This window comes from Mandrillus leucophaeus, unplaced genomic scaffold (genome assembly GCF_000951045.1).
Source record: "Mandrillus leucophaeus isolate KB7577 unplaced genomic scaffold, Mleu.le_1.0 Scaffold729, whole genome shotgun sequence".
In the NCBI taxonomy this organism is placed as follows: Eukaryota; Metazoa; Chordata; class Mammalia; order Primates; family Cercopithecidae; genus Mandrillus; species Mandrillus leucophaeus.
Genome location: NW_012107908.1, coordinates 1,323,780 through 1,339,798, shown reverse-complemented (window position 1 = coordinate 1,339,798; position 16,019 = coordinate 1,323,780).

Genomic DNA, 16,019 nt, shown 5'->3' with positions numbered 1-16,019 from the left:
ATTTTTTTGACCACTCAGTAGCAATCCCTTGTGAAGGACTGCTTGTGTTTGAACTGGTGGAAAAATTTCCCTTTCTTTCTCAGTGCTGAGTTTTGAGGCTAGTGGTTTTTATGACAGTTCCTGAGATGGGTATGTGTGTGGATGGGTTTCTTTCTTCATCACTTTGGTCATCCCACTTTAAATGGTGGGAGAGGGATATCTGTTTCACTTTTCTCCTTAGGCTGAATGTTCATTTTGTCTTGAATTCCTTGAGCTCCTTTGATTGGGAGAATGGAGCTTGCATTGGACTATATAAATATAAATGTCTTCAAGGAGAAAGTGAGTTTTTGTGCTGTGGTAACCCTGTTAGGTTCCTATCTTCACTTAGTTCCTTGTTGGAAACTTTGTTCTTTTCTTTTTTTTTCTTTTTTTTTCTTTTTTTGTTGAGTCAGAGTCTCACTCTGTCACCCAGGCTGGTGTGCAGTGGCGCAATCTCGGCTCGCTGCAACCTCCACCTCTGGGGTTCAAGCAGTTCTCCTGCCTCAGCCTCCCAAGTAACTGGGACTACAGGCACACGCTACCATGCCCAGCTAATTTTTTGTATTTTTAGTACAGATGGGTTTCACTGTGTTGGCCAGGCTGGTCTTGAACTCCTGACCTCAAGTGATCCACCCGCCTTGGCCTCCCAAAGTGCTGGGATTACAGGCAGGTGTGAGCCACCACACCTGAACGAATCTTGGTTATTTTCTTGCAAGCTCGTCAATGTATTTATTTGAGAAGATGGAAAAACCCATTGTTTATAGCTTTCAGTGGAGGATCTGAAAGGTACTTAGTTAGCATGGCATATTGCCACATAGGAATTTGCAAGTGGCATGCAGCTATGGTCCCAACAACTTGGGAGGCTGAAGTGGGAGGATTGCTTGAGGCTGGCAGTTCAAGGCTGCAGTGTGCTATCAGCATGCCTGTGAATAGTCACTGCACTCCAGCCCAGGCAATATGGCAAGACCCTGTCTCTAAAAAAAAAGAAAAAAAAGAAAGAACTTCCAGCTGCAATGTTTCCGAGTTTTAATCAGGCTGATTTTGCTAGCATTCTCCAGTCTCTGCGTGAGCATTCATACCTCTGTACTTTGCTCAGCATGTGTCCCCTGTTTAAAATCCCCCCTCTCCTGTCCACCTAGCCAAACCCAGTTCATTCTGCAGTGTGAACAATCACGTTTCACCCCTTCATGGTACTTCTCTTGAATGCTGTAGCTCACTGATTCCCAAATGTTTGGAATGTTTTAAAGTACAGACTTAAAAACAAATTTTGTGGAGTTACATAAAAATGATCATCTCCTGTCACCATTATTTTTGAAAAGAAATTGCATTTTCATATCTGAAAGGCAAGAGGAACAAGATGACTAATTAAGGACAGTTTTTATAGTTGAATTAAATACCTTTATATGGAAAGCACACTGTATTGTCCGTTTTTCTCATTTTGCTACTGATTATAAAAAGCCTCATTGCATCCTATCCGCCAACAATCAAGACCACAACCTTAGCTCAGAATGATGTCTTCAATTTGCAAACCCACAGCATTTTGTTTTATCAATTTGTGGCAGCCAGTCATTTATCTCTGTTGATTTCAAACAGCCCATATTTCACTGTTTACATTTTATGTTTTGTCTTCTTGACTTGCTTGTAAGCTCCTTAGGAGCCATTATCTGTGTGTATTTAGATTACTCATAAATATGTGTTGAATGAGTTAAATTTAGATACCTCGGATGATAGTTGAAACCTAGCAATATTTATAGAGCACACATTTGAGTATATCACAGTTCTGAACGTTGTTTACTTCTGGAGGAAAAAGAAGTTTTAATGTGAATCATGAGTCACTTACTCATCTCTCTTCTCCTCGGGGAATTTCATTCAGTTAACAAATTCACCAAGCGCTTGTTTAAAAAACCAGGCCTTTTGTTAGGGGTCTGGGAATACAGAGGTGAAGTGAAACAAACTTCCCAGTGTAGTAGGTAATATGTACATATAAGTAGAAAGCATAGAATACCACCTGGGAAGCCTCATAATAGGACTTTGAAACCAGTTTTGTGACAGTGTGGAGAGAGCACTGAGCTTCGTAAGGGGGTGAGAGAAGCCTCCAGAGAGGAGGAGGCATTTGTTCATTCACTTTCCATTCATTCAGCAAGTATCTCTTAAATGCCTGCTACTTCCCAAGCACTGTTATAGATGCATTTTGAATAGACAGGACATTGTTAGGAGATGGAACACATTTTAGGTGGGGAATTATGATCAAGAGTATGCTCTTTGATGTAAGAACAGACCTGGGCTTGAGTTCATACACTGCCCCTTACTAGGTATTTGTCTTTGGGCAAGCAATTCAATTTCTAGAAGATTCTTACTTTTGTAAAGTGCTGTAGATCCTCCCTACCTCACAATATGTCATGTGGATAAAGTGAGGTGCTATATATAAAATTAAGCTCAGCATAGTGCCGGCCCCTCTGAAATAGTGCAATAAGTGACACATGTATATACAAGGCATGTAAGTGATTGAGGCCCGATGATAAGTTTAACATGACTAAAATGTGGGGGCATGTGGGTTGGTAGGGGGTAGTGGGCAGATGAAGCAGATGGGTCTGGTCTCACTGAGGCTAAGTTGCAAATAGTCTTGCGTCACATGTCATAATGACTATCTTTTTACTCTTGAATGCATCTGGGAGCCGTGGGGGTTTACATTGTGTTTTTGTCTTTCTTTTTTAAGCTATGCAGTGGAATGCTGAGCTATAGCATAGTAGTTAGGAACATGGACTCTGGAGCCAGACTGCCTGGGTTCTAGTCCCAGCTGTCTCACTTCCTAAATGTTTACCTTTAACCGATCTGTTCCTTAGTTTCTTCACTGATAAACTGGATGATAATCATACCTATCTTAAATGTTTATCTTGTTTTGTTTGTATAATGCTCTTTGAATCATTTTTTTTTAACATATAATCCTGTACATATAGTGTTCTATGAGTCACATTTGTTTTTAAAGCTTTGGAAACTGTTGTTAGAGGGACTCTTATTTGAAATGTGGGCATATAAAACACTAAAAGTAGGTCTATGGGGGTAGGCTACTTTCATTTTCCTTCTGTTCTCGCAAGACTTCTGAGACATATCGGCCCAACACTAAAAACTACTGCCCTAGAGCAAGTGACTGAATGTCTTCATTTAAGTTACTTGTCTTTTTTTTTTTTTTCCTTTGAAGATGGAATCTTACTATGGTGTTCATGCTGAAGTGCGGTGGCTGTTCATGGGTGCCATCATCATCATAGGGCAGTACGGCCCCAAACTCCTTGGTTCAAGTGATCCTGCCATCTCAGCCACCCAAGTAGCTGGAACTACAGGCGTCCACTTAAGTTACTTGTTGAACTGACATTCAGGACAAATAACTTACCAGTTGTAATGTGGACAGTGGCGTTGGTATTGATCTAAGTTAATGTTTTGATGCAGGAATTGTGAACCTTCATATTAATCCTTATAATCTGACTTACTATTTTACAAGTGGGGAGAGAGATTTAGAAGGATAGAGCCACAGGATGTTGGAAGAGCCACAGGATGTTGGAACTGGGGAGACCTTTCATATTGATCTGTTTAGAGATGAACAAATTGGGTCCTAGAGAGGGAAATCTTTTTTTTTTTTGAGGGCAAAATTTTAATAGAATGTAATCTGAACTCTTACATTTAGAAAAAACAAAACCTTAAAATTACTGATTGGTTCAATTTATGGAAAAATTAATCTGTAACAAAAACTTGGCAATGAGTGCAAAGGCACCACCATTTTTTTTAAAAACTGAAACCCACCTTTTTTTTCTTAATTTAAGTTCTAGGGTGTACATGTGCACAACGTGCAGGTTTGTTATATGTTACATATGTATACATGTGCCATGTTGGTGTACTGCACCCATTAAGTCGTCATTTACATTAGGTATATCTCCTAATGCTATCCCTCCCCCCCACACCCCCTGACAGGCCCCAGTGTGTGATATTCCCCACCCTGTGTCCAAGTGTTCTCATTGTTCAGTTCCCACCTACGAGTGAGAACATGCGGTGTTTGGTTTTCTGTCCTTGCCATAGTTTGCTCAGAATGATGGTTTCCAGCTTCATCCATGTTCCCACAAAGGACATGAACTCATCCTTTTTTATGGCTGCATAGTATTCCATGGTATATATGTGCCACATTTTCTTAATCCAGTCTATCATTGATGGACCTCTGGGTTGGTTCCAAGTCTTTGCTATTGTGAATAATGCCACAATAAACCTATGTGTGCATGTGTCTTTATAGCAGCATGATTTATAATCCTTTGGATACATGCCCTGTAATGGGATGGCTGAATCAAATGGTATTTCTAGTTCTAGATCCTTGAGGAATCGCCACACTGTCTTCCACAATGGGTGAACTAGTTTACAGTCCCACCAACAGTGTAAAAGTGTTCCTATTTCTCCATATCCTCTCCAGCACCTGTTGTTTCCTGACTTTTTAATGATTGCCATTCTAACTGGTGTGAGATGGTATCTCATTGTGGTTTTGATTTGCATTTCTCTGATGGCCAGTGATGATGAGCATTTTTTCATGTGTCTGTTGGCTGCATAAATGTCTTCTTTTGAGAAGTGTCTGTTCATATCCTTTGCCCACTTTTTGATGGGGTTGTTTGATTTTTTCTTGTACTTTTGTTTAAGTTCTTTGTAGATTCTGGATATTAGCCCTTTGTCAGATGGGTAGATTGCAAAAATTTTCTCCCATTCTGTAGGTTGCCTGTTCACTCTGATGGTAGTTTCTTTTGCTGTGCAGAAGCTCTTTAGTTTAATTAGATCTAGAGAGGGAAATCTTTAAAGCTATGCTCCAGACAGTCAACACGTGCCCATGTTTCAGACCTCCCAGCCCACTGTTGTCTCTCCTTTCTTGCTCAAAGGTGCACAGCCAATTTAGTGCCAGAACCAGGGCAAGCAGTTTTCACCATTCCAGATCTCATGCTTCTTCAACTATACCTCTTGCTATTTGACAGTATATATTCTTGGCTTTAATGTTGACTGTGTTCTGAAGGGTTACTGGGTGCATTTGTGGATTGTTTTTTGTTCCTCCAGTTGGGCTTGAAGCTCTTTCAGAGCACCTGAGGGCCTGGACTTGGACGGATTAGGTATTCTGAGATGCCTTTCCTTGTAGTGATAGGTTTTAATAGTTGTTGTTAATATCGTCTATTGGTAAACCTAGAGCAGGGGTAAAGTATGTGGAAAGTAAAGATGTTCTGAATTAGAAATAAGCATTTATTGTTTACCTGGGTGAGTAAGCAGACCTACCATAGCTGAAAATCTTAAGGAAAATTAAGGTCATGCTTTCCTGTTGGTTAGCAATCTTTGTATTAAGGAGAGAGCAGACACTTAAATGGGCATCATGGCAGATCACCTAGAGCCTGGATCTGGACACCCGGGAACTGAGGTTGCACAGTCAGTCTCTTAAGCACCCCCACAGCCTCTAGGCTATGCTAGGCTCTCAGGGATCAACCACACAAACTCTCGTGCTGGCTTTTCCCTGTCTCCCTCCCTTCTCTCAATGAGCTCTTCCTGTTGTACATGGCACAACACTGATCCCTTTTTAGTTTTAAGCAATGTTATTTAACTAAGTGGTTTCCAAACCTGGATAGTTATGCACCAGAATCACTCGGGGAACTTAATTTTTTTTTCTGTCCCCACCCCAGACCCTCTGAATCAGAATCTTGGGACCTATTTTTGTATTTCATAACAGTTCCTTAGGTGATTTTGATGACAGGATTTATAGACCTGAGCTCCAGAACCAGACAAATGACTGACTCCAGCTCTGTGACTTGGTTCTGGATTCTGATTGACTCAGTTTGCCAGATGTACACTCCTGGTCTTCTTTCTTTTTTCTTTTCGGCAGAGAGGTTCTTTTATTTTGCACCTTAGCCATGGAGGCTTTGTAGCAACTCTTATGCTATGTTCCTAAAAAGCATTGGTGTTCTGTGAGTTCATGTTAAAATTAAATACTACTGGATGATTTTTCCCAAGTCATAGAAAAAATAATTGAACAGAATATTTCAATTTTAGGCAAAGTTTTCCTTTGAACAGATATTCCCAATTTTGACATAACCTATCAATTTTTCCCATTATGACTGTGCTTTTTAGGTCTCGTATGTCCTTAGCAATCCAAATCTATGGTTTAGGCTTAGAACACCATTAGGGAAGGAGTCCAAGGAGAAATTCCTGCAAAGATGTTCTATGGAAATGGAAGAATTGTAGACAGATGAAAGAGAATGAAATAAACTCAGTTTTAATTCTAAGGACTTTTCTACACAAGCAATCAAGTTGTCTGTAAATAGAGACAATCTTGTTTCTTCTTTTTCAGTCCATATTCCTTTTATTTCTTTTTCTTACCTTATTGCCCTGGCTAGGCTCTCCAGTGTGATTAGAATGATGAGTTCCCTTGCCTTGTTCCTAACCCCAGAGGGAAAGTATTCAGTCTTTCACCATTAAGTATGATGTTAACTGTAGGTTTTTTGTAGATGTCCATTATCAGATTGAGGAAGATCCCCTTGATTTCTAGTTTTCTAAGTTTCTGTCATGAATTTTGTCAAATGCTTTTTTCTTCATCAATTGATGTAATTTGTGATTTTTCTTTATCCTCTTAATATGGTAGATTATATTGATGGGTTTTCAAATACTGAACCAATCTTACATCCCTGGTATAAACCTCTCTGGGTCATTATAAACATGGTTGAATTCTGTCTGCTAATAATTTGTTAAGGACTTTTGTGTCTATATTTGTGAGAGATATTGGTCTGTAGTGTATACCTGACCTCAAGTGATCTGCCTGCCTCAGCATTCCAAAGTGCTGGTATTACAGGCCACTATGCCCATGCCCATGGGCCATGAGCCACCATGCCAAGACCATTCTTTATTCTTATTCTTTATTCTTCTTCTTTTTCTTATTTTTGAGATGGCATCTCGCTCTGTCACCTAGGCTGGAGTGCAGTGACCTGATCTCGGCTCACCGCAACCCCTGCCTCTCAGGTTCAAGCAATTCTCCTGCCTCAGCCTCTCGAGTAGCTGGGATTACAGGTGTCCACCACCACACTCGGCTAATTTTTGTATTTTTAGTAGAGACAGGGTTTCACCATGTTGGCCAGGCTGGTCTTGAACTCCTGACCTCAAGTGATCCATCTGCCTCGGCCTCCCAAAGTGCTGGGATATTATTTTATTTTCCCTTCTGGGATACATGTGCAGGATGTGCAGGTTTGTCACATGGGTAATTGTGTGCCATGGTGGTTTGCTGTACCTGTCAATCCATCACCTAGGTATTAAGCCCCACATGCATTAGCTATTTACCCTGATGCTCTCCCTCTGTTTTTGTGTTCTTATAAATATTCTTGGGTTTCCTCAGGGGAATAATCTGAGGCAGTCATAGGCTTACTTCATTCTTTTCCATCTTTCAAGGCGTTGGTGCACTTTGTTGCCTAATGTCTTGAAAACCATTGTTTCATATGTTTTGTCTATGTTACTTTGAAATAATGTGTTCCTTCCAAGTCTTGCTTTTTAAGGTTCCTTAAGTGGGATTGGAGTTGTGCTCAGTCTAGGGCTAGACTAGGCAACCTAGAATTTTAGTACCCATTTCTAAGGTAATAGTCTACTGTGTACTCTATCCAATGCACCATGAACTATGAGTTTTCCACTTTGGCTGGGGGCATAGGCATTATTTCTAACCCTGTGTGAGTACCAGTCGCTGCTACCTGTAATCTTTTTTGCATGGTTCTTTGTGCAGGCTTAAGTTATTTCCTCACATACATGTGCTAATTGGTACTTATACTTGAGGGGGCTCTTGCAGATCTCTGGAGTTCTTTCTCTGTGCAGCTCTCTTCACTCTAGCACTCTGTGCTGCAAACTTAACTGCCTTGGTTTCCCTGGATGCTTAGCTCTGTCTCTCAGCTCCAGGTGTTTGCTGGACTTTGCTTAGGTTCCCCCTCCTTGCACCACAGTCTGGAAACTCTCAAAGTGGTGAGCTGGGGCATCAGAGGGCTCAGCTCACTTGTTTACTTCTCTCAGGGATCACTGTGCTTTATTGTATGTTCTCTAGTCTCTTAAAAAACATTGTTCGAGAGAAGGATGGATGGATCGAGGGACTTTTGGTTGTTTCAGATGGAAGGGTAAATGTGGTCCATGTTACTCCATCTCTGCTGGAAGTGAGATTCCAGTAAATTTGTTATACACTTACTTAAATTTTTGATAGCCTGCTACTGCCTGTATAAGATGGTATTTGATTTTAAACTATTTTATTTATTATTATTAAAGGGTATATTTCAAGGTCTTCTAAAGAGTGTCACGATTTCTAGGTTGTCTGCCATCTTGGCACATCGAGAAGAACTACTGTTCTTTTGTAGTAGTTCCAAAATCCAACTGATCAGAATCACTTGGGAAAATAGATTCATAGATCAATAGATCATCAAAATCACTTTTCAGAAAATAGATACCTAGGCTTTATTTCCCACCTAGTGAATCAGTCTCCAGTGGTAGCACCTGGGAATCTGATTTAAAAAACTTCCTAGGTGATTTGAGACTCTGAGTCAGTATAGCATACGTTACGTTGTTAAGAGCATGAGTTCCATGGTGACTGTGATCTATGATGGCAACTCACTAAGGTCCGAATGGAGCAGTGGCAGAGGGGTAGGCAAGTTCTTGTCAGAAAAGGGAACTCGGGACCATGAAGGAGAGAGGAGCTCAGTGCTTCTGGGAGACATGGGGAAGGCACCACTCTGTAATTCTGGATCTTCCTGAAGTCAGGTTGTGAGCTCTCTGGATGGCTCAAAGGACTACTCAAGGAGTATTGAGAACCTTAACTCACTGTTCTGAAGGCCTTTTCAGTTGCCCTTAGGTGCTAACACAAGAGCCATACACCATGGTTTTTGAAGGGTGCGTGGAGGAGAAAAACAATTGGGCCTATAATAAAGTTCATTAAAAAAAAATTAGTGAAATAGGGGTTACATGGGTGTATGCAGTTGCCCAAGTTCCTTGAACTAGACACTTATGAGTGCATTTTAGTGTATGTATATTAGCATACATTTAATTACGAGGTTACAATTATATGTTGGAGGTATAAAGTTGACTTTAAAAATTCAAGAATATAGACTCTAGAGCCACACTCTCTGGGTTCAAATTTCAGCTCTATCTCTTACAAGCTGTGTGAACTTGGACAAGCTTCTGAACTTGTATTTCAGTTTCCTCATCTGTAAAATGAGAATGATGGTAATAATAGTTCTTTCGTAGAGTTGTTGGGAAGGTTAAGTGAAATAATACATGAAAAGTGCTTAGAAAAGTATCTGACACATAGTTAAGTGTTTGGTACATGTTAGCAAGGTTTAGAAGTTACTTGGTCTTCTGCAGAACATCTACTCTTATTAGATGGGGTAATGGTAATAACCTTCCTCTCACAGGCTTGGCGGGAGGGTTAAATAAGAAAGAACATAAAAGCAAGTCATCAATGAAACAAGGGGTTCTTGTTGCATAGTTCTCCATAAATAGCTTCATGAACCCCTTGAAATTTTTATGTTAAAAAAATTCCATTTAAGCACATTTTTTTTCTGGGGAGGTGGTGAAGCTTTTCATGACCTCGTCATACAAGTCTGTGGCCCACCATTCCCCCAGCCACTCTAAACAGATGTGAGTAATTTTTGGACGGGCAACATGGTGTGGTGGAAAAGGCATGGATTTTGGAATCTTAAAACCAAGGTTCTGTTGGAGTTCCACCACTTCCTGGTCTCAGTTTCCCTTTCTGTAAAACAAGGAAAATACTACCATCTTATTATCTGACAAGGTTTTGACAATCAGCTTCAGAAACATATGTGAGTTCTAAGGTAACCGTAAAGTATTTTACAGATGTTCACTTTATTACTGACTGAGGGGCATAAGTTGTACATCCATGGACTCTTTTGATTTTTTTTTTTTCCCCCGAAATGGAGTTTCACTCTTGTTGCCCAGGCTGGAGTGCAATGGTGCAGTCTTGGCTCACGGCAACCTCTCCCTTCCAGGTTCAAGCGATTCTCCTGCCTCAGCCTCCCAAGTAGCTGGGATTACAGCCATGTGCCACCATGCCTGGCTAATTTTTGTATTTTCATTAGAGACAGGGGTTTCACCATGTTGGCCAGGATGGTCTTGAACTCCTGACCTCAGGTGATCCGCCTACCTCGGCCTCCCAAAGAGCTGGAATTACATGTATGAGCCACCACGCCCGGCCTCTCTTGGTTTTTATACATTGCATTTATTCAGCTTTTTTTTTTCCTCTGTAGAGGAGAGACTTTTTCTTCTTCAGTTTTGGTAAAACGTGAATTTCTTTCTGACTGCACAATCAATTCCTTTTCTTAAAATCCCTTTATTGCCTAGACTAATGTTTCTATTTGGATAGTTCCCTATTTTCTGGATTGCTTTTAGTGACGGTATTTGAAAGCTTAATGGTTTTGAGTCTTTGAAATACACAGTAATACGTGGATTACTTATAAAGCCTATTATTGGTAAGGTGAAGCCATTTTATTTTTATATGATATGTGATAATACCCTTTACATTAGTTTAACACTTTTTAGTTTACAAAGCACTTTCTCGTTTTTCTCTCATTTGATCCCTCAAACAGCTTTTGAGATGCGTAGGGCAGGTATATATCTTGACAGAGGAGGAAGCCGAAAGGTTAAATGGCTTGTCCTAATCCCATAACAAGTAAGGGATCTACCTGGGATTTGAACCCAAGGCAGCTGATGTTTAGTTTGGGGTTCTTTCCGTAGAACCACATGTCATTCCTGTGAGAAAGTCTTGGTAAAAGGAAGGTCAGAGAAATTGGTATTTAATGAATGATTTAAAAAAAATATTTTTCCAGGAACTAAAATCTTATAGAAAAGTTGGCAGTACAGTATAAAGAACTTAAAACACACACACACATACACGTGTGTATACACACACACACACGTGTACACACACACAGTTTAAAGCATGGTATTGACCTGATGCCTTATCACCCTTGACTATTTCAGTGTGCTTCTCCTACAAACAAGGTTATTCTCTCCTCTAATGCAATGCAAACATCAAAATCAGCAATTTGCTACTACGTCTAATCCTAAGACTGCATTAAGGTTTCACTAGTGGTCCCAATAACATCCTTTACAGCAAAAGAATCACACATTGCATTTGGTTGTCATTTCTCTTTAGTTTCCTATAGTCTGGAAGAGATTTTCAGCCTTTCCTTGATTTTCATGACCTTGACACTTTTGAAGATTAAGGCCAGATATTTTCTAGAAGGTCCTTCCACTTGGTTTTGTCTGATGTTTCCTCAGGTGTAGCATCTCCGACAGGAATATCACAGCAGTGATGCTGTGCCCTGCTCTTTGCGGTCCAGCAGTTTCTTCCATTACTGATGGTGATCACTTTGACTTGACTGGGTTTTTGCCAAACTTCTACGTTGAAAGTTACTCTCTCCTCCCTTGTATTCAGTATTTTGTGGGGAGGTACTTTGAAACTGTGTAAATATACCATTTCTCATTAAACTTTTCAATTTATTCCCTTATTTAGATGCATATGAACTCATGGCTTCCTGTTTTATTTGATGGGTCTGAATCTGATAATATCCTTACTGATTTGGATGCTCAGACTGCCCCAGATTTTGCCAGTGGAAGCCCTTTCAGGCTTGCTCCCATGTCCTTTTAACATATCCCCATCATTCTTTCAGCACTTCTTTGCTTCCTGGCACAAAAAATGTTCCAAGTTCATCTAGCACATTCCCTGTCTTAGTGCTAGAATCAGCTCTTTCTCCAAGGAGCCCTGGTTCCTTTTAGAGGAGAATTGTATTTAGAAGCCAAGGCCTGGGAGTTAGGTGTGCTCATTGCTGTTGGGGTGTTGCTGCTCCCAGTCCCTCCCAGTAGACAGAGCTGGGAAATATGTGTGCATGTGAAAAGTCAGGTTACATTTACACTTTATTTTCCCATGAAGTTATATATATGTAAACCTTGAGCACATACTCATGTCTTCAGTTCAAATCCAACTTTGTAGAAGTCATGTTGGTTTTCTGTTAACTTCAACTGTAACACACCAGGCTTCCCCATGTCCTCCATGTACCCTTGGGTTCAGATTAGGCACACGGCCCCTTCACCGCCACCCCATGTGCATGCTCATCTCCTCCTTCACCTTGCTTGGTTCTCCACACACCTCCTGCCCCACTGCCCTGCTTGAACTCTGACTCCCCCTCACTCTGGGCAGCCTCCTCCTACCCAACATGGACGATCTCCTCATGCCTGCTTGGGCACTGGCCTCCATTCTCGGGGGCCCTAATACTTACACATGCTCCTCACCCTCTGCAGCTCTGACACCCTGTGTTGGGATACCCTCACATGGGTACCCCCTCATTCTGCCTGTGCTTCAACACCCCAGGCCCCGCTGTGCTGTGTGTGAATACCCTTCCACCCCACTTAGGTTCTGACTTCCCACACCAGGTTGTTCCCTGAGTAGATGCCTTCCTCATCCAGTTGGATTGTACATCTTATGCCAGGCCTTCCCTCAGCGTGGACATTGCCCCTTCATAGGAACACCTTCGTTGCCCTGCCCAGGCTCTGACATCTCACACTGGGCTGTCACCAGCATGAACATCTACCTCACTCTGCCTACCTAACAGGTTTAGGACTAAATTGTTCAGAAAGGGAAGGGGAGGTTTTTACATTTTTTTTAAGGTCAAAAATGTTTATTGATAATCAGACAAATATCACCTTTGCAAGTGCCCTTAATGGGTAAAGCCTAGATTTTACACTGCAGCTCAGCATATGAGACAGCTTACTAACACTGTGTGTTGTATTGCGCATTGCTGAGGGGTGTTCAGGCTTTGTCTCTCTGCTTGGAATGCAGCTAACCCTCCTCCAGTTACCTTGCTTGCACTTAGAGGCTTAAGAATCTTCCCGTAGGGATATAAGGAAGGTAAACCTTTGTGACTCTTTTCATAGCAGTATCTGCGTATCTTCATTAATCTGATCCTGAGAACATTATTAGAAATGAAGAGTTAAGAGTAGTCTTGAAACAACTTGTTTGTGTAATTACACAACTAAGTTAATTTTCTAACAAGTCTCAACAATGACTGCATTCTCCTATGGAGGTGTTAAGTTGTTACGGGTTAGAAAGCACTCTTTGACACAATGTTTTCAGCCTGGAAAAAACGGCTTTAATTTCGGAGTCCAGTGAAACAAATGGAGACTTGTTGGAAATTTTAACACTACCTTTTGCTTGTTTGTCTAGCTTAAAGGAATCAATGTTTATTAGGTGATGTTTGCTAGTGTGTTCTGAAGTGTATAGGGTTTCTTTTGACCATGTTGTCAAGTTTAAGATAGTTCAATTGGTATGAATTTTTAAACACTACACCTCAGCCCCTTCAGCATGTAAGTTTGTAATTAAGGAAACACTGTGCTGAAGCTGGTTTGAAGTGTTTTGTTTCAGGTCTGTAGCTCTAAATTACTCTTAAAAGGACTAGGGCTACAATTGTGGCATGGTTACCGTATGCCGCACAGATTCATTTTATGACAAGTTAATGTTACATTTTTCTCCTAATCTTGCATATTGTAATTGGAGAAAAGTAGATCCTAATTAAAAGCTGATGATCCAGCAGAGTGATCAATAGCATGTTGAAAAAAAACCCATTAAGCTTTGCTGCTGCCTAAATATTTTCAAAGCCTTTGTCTATTTCGTGGCTTCAAGCTGAGTGTACTTAATCATTTTGAGAACATGGTCCTGGCTGGGTGTGGTGGCTAACGCCTGTAACCCCAGAACTTTGGGAGGCTGAGGTGGGCAGATCACTTGAGGTCAAGAGTTCAGGACCATCCTGGGGAACATGGTGAAACCCCATCTCTCCTAAAACTACACAAATCCTGGACATGGTGGAGGGTGCCTGTAATCCCAGCTACTCGGGAGGCTGAGGCAGGATAATCACTTAAACCCAGGAGGCGGAGGTTGCAGTGAGCTGAAATCTTGCCACTGCACTCCAGCCCGGGTGACAGAATGAGACTATCTCAGAAACAAACAAACAAACAAACAAAAAACACAAAAAAACATGGTCCTGAGCACTGAGCATGACCCTTCCGGTGAATCACTGAGAACTGTGTTCAGCAGAGAGATCTAAATAGAAATGCTCTGTTGGCTTACTCTCAGTCTTTATTCTCCCAGAAGCAAAAACTGAGCAGACCTCCCTTCTTTCAAAAACGTTTTAGCTGTTTGTGTTTGTCATTTTTCAGTATTTTAAGAGCTGAGGCTGTTGTCAGCAGGTGTGACTTATTGAGACCTTTGACTCCAAAGGAAAACATCTTTACAGAGTAATAGGTGTAAGCAGTGTGTATTCTGTAAATTACCTCCTGTCAGAAAAAGAGAAGTGATTAGTGGGAGTTGGAAACATGTCATATGTTGGAGGAAAACTCATTCATGAAACATTTATTGAGCCAGGTGTTAGACTAGGGTTATGAGAAGATGCAGTTGGTACCCTCAAGGAGCTACCAGTCTAGTGGGGAAGAATATATTGTATTTTATCTGAGACACACCAGTGGTTCTCAACCTTGGCTGTTCTTTCGAATAAGTTTAGGAGTTAAAAAATATCAGTGCCTGGAGATTCTGATTTAATTGATCTGTGATATGGATTGGGCGTCAGGATTTTTAAAAAGCCCCCCAAGTAATTGTAATTGTACCAGAGTTGAATATGGTGAGAGCATGGAGAGTGGGAAGTACAGGGTGCCTTGGGAGCGTAGAGGTGGGGCAGTTAACCCAGTCTAGGCTGTGAGTGAGTGTGTGTGTGTGTGTGTGTGTGTGTGCATGTGCATGCACATGCTCACGGGTCAAGGGGGAGGTGGGAGGGTTGTTGAACAATTATACTTCCTAGAAAGGAGGTAGTGCCTGAGCTGAGGCTGGATGAATGAGTTTGTCAAGTGAAAAAGGCTGGAAAGACTGTTCTTGGCAAAAGAGCAATTGAATAATGTAGAATAGTAAGGTGGTTATTGTCTTTGGAGTTAGTTCCATGCTGATTCTGCTGCTTCGTCACTTTGGCCAATTTATCCTCTGTGAGCTTCAATGTCCTCATCCCTAAACTGGGAGTAATATTACCTGTGAGGTTATTGAAGACTAACTGAGGTAATGCATGTGAAGTGCTTAGGATCATGGCTGGCACATAGGAGCAGTAAGTGGTGTTAGGTGTATGGAAATGGTATAATTGTCATAGAATTAGGGCATGCATGCATGGTTTGCTTAGAGAGCTACAAGTAGATCTGTATGGCTGGATTGTAGGGTGCAAGACTGAAGAAGATGGGGGGTAGGAGGCAAAAAAAAAAATGCTTGGCAGGTGGGCAGGGTTAGGAGTCTACAGGAGAATGAGGCAATTAATAATGGGATATCATGGCAGAACCAGGACATTTCCATGGTAATATCTTAAGATGTATCATGAAATGTTCTGGGAAAACTTGGGTCCATATTGGAAAATTGGCTCTGAATGTGGCATTCTCAGCATCATTACATGTACCAAATTAGTAGTGAGTGTTAATAGGACAGAAATAGGATTTTCAGTTCCTTTAGCCAAGAAGTTAAAAATATTAAATATCCTGAAGAGTAATGGAGGGATGAGCAATCTCAAGGTGGTCCCAAGAGCCTCTGGAAATTGTTATAGTCTTAATTGTTTACAGGCTTAATGAAAATTCTAAGTAAGGGGGTTGCTTGGCTGTTTGCATTTAGAGGAGGCACTTTTTTTTTTTTTTTTTTTTGATTTGGAGAGAAATAGAGAATGCTTCTATCTGCGTTGGTTTCGCTGGCCCTTAAAATAACTGATGTATATTTGTTGGTGTGTTACATAACCTGTCACAACATTAGTCACCACTTCTTCCATAAGGCAACATGGAAATGATCATAGATAAGCATGACTATAATTTATAATTATAGACCAATTTGGTCTTAGCATTTTAGCTCTTTTTTTTTTTTTTTTTGAGACTGTCATAATCCTTGACTCCATGTA